Raw genomic sequence first — 1,699 nt, 5'->3', positions numbered from 1 at the left:
GCTGCTACATATGATGGAAGGAGAACTTGACTTGGAGTGGTGAACACACAATACAATATACGGATGATGTAGTATAGAATTTAAAAGACTTTATTTATTCAATTTTCAGAGAGAAGAGAGAGAGAGAGAGAAGGAGGAGGAGCAGGAAGCATCAACTCCCATATATGCCCTGACCAGGCAAGCCCAGGGTTTCAAACCTGTGACCTCAGTGTTCCAGATTGATGCTTTACCCCACTGCGCCACCACAGGTCAGGCTGTAGTATAGAATTTTATATTTGAAACCTATATAATTTTATTAACCAATGTTACCCTAAGAAATACCCTAGGAAATTAAAAACAAAACAAAACAAAAAGCACTCAGAACAATGCCTGGCACAAAGTAAATAATATAAAATTAAAAATAAGGCCTGACCTGTGGTGGCGCAGTGGATGAAGCATCAACCTGGAACACTGAGGTTGCCAGTTCGAAACTCTGAGCTTGCCCGGTCAAGACACATATGGGAGTTGATGCTTCCTGCTCCTCCCACCTTTTCTCTCTCGCTCTCCTTTCTTTCTAAAAATGAATAAATAAAATCTAAAGAAAACCCAATAACAACAGATTTCTTTGATTAAAAAAATTAAAAATAATAAATGCAACTTATAAACTTAACAAAGCTTGTCAAGAAAAATACAGAGAACAGACCGCCAGCTGTTAGAGGGGAGGGTATTTGGGGGACAGAGTGAAACAGGTGAAAGGATTAAGGAAAAAAACAAAAACAGCTCATAGACACAGTGTGGTGGTTGCTGGAGGGAAGGGGGGGGAGAGGAGGGGGAAGGGGGACCAGTGGTGCCAGAGGAGACTTGAATGTGGGCAGTGAACACACAATACAGCATACAGATGATGTAGTACAGCACTGTACACCTGGAAGTTATATAATTTTATTAACCAATGTCACCCCAATAAATTCAATAAAAAATTTAAAAAAGAAAAAGAAAATGCAGCTTACCAATATCAGGAATATAAATGAGGACATAGCTATAAATCTTATAAATATTTAAAAAATAATAATATTACTGTAAAGCCAGAAGGCAGGGCCAGGGCCACCATCACAGCCGCCATGCCCATGCAGGTTCGCATTGGATTTGGACAGTCGGTAAAGAAACAATGGAGCCACAAACTGGTGGGCCATAGTCTTTAATTCTAGCTTGCACCTGGCGGGCAAGCAAAAAACACACACTGGGCTCCAAAACCCACTCACATTCAGTGCTCACAAAGCTACTGACTTATCCGAGTTTCCTAGAATCAAAGGTTTCTAGCTCACCAGCCTTATTCTCCTCAGTTCCCCATCTCCTTTCTTATCCCAGATACAAACTCTGTACAAACTGGCATCTCACCCAGCACTCTGCCATCTTGGCTGCTTCTCCTGGCCACATGGCCTCTTTCTGCTCTCTGCTCTGCTCCCTCTGCTCTCTCATGCTAATCATCCCAGGAACCAAGAGGGCAAGCTCTCATTCTGCCCCCATTTTATAGTGTAGCTTCACAACCTTTAATCCAATATACAAAACAGGGAAGTCTCTAACACAAAGTCACTTCTCTGAGGCATGATTGGATTGCACCACCCCACATCAAAACGGGTGGGAAAGGCCTAATCCCAAAACCAAGCCCCAGGCTACAAGGATTCTACCTGCCCAGAGAGACACACATTAACATCACCTGGGC

Source organism: Saccopteryx bilineata, chromosome 8 (genome assembly GCF_036850765.1).
Source record: "Saccopteryx bilineata isolate mSacBil1 chromosome 8, mSacBil1_pri_phased_curated, whole genome shotgun sequence".
NCBI lineage: Eukaryota > Metazoa > Chordata > Mammalia > Chiroptera > Emballonuridae > Saccopteryx > Saccopteryx bilineata.
The sequence above is the reverse complement of the archived record's forward strand: the minus strand, read 5'-3'. Positions refer to the sequence as shown.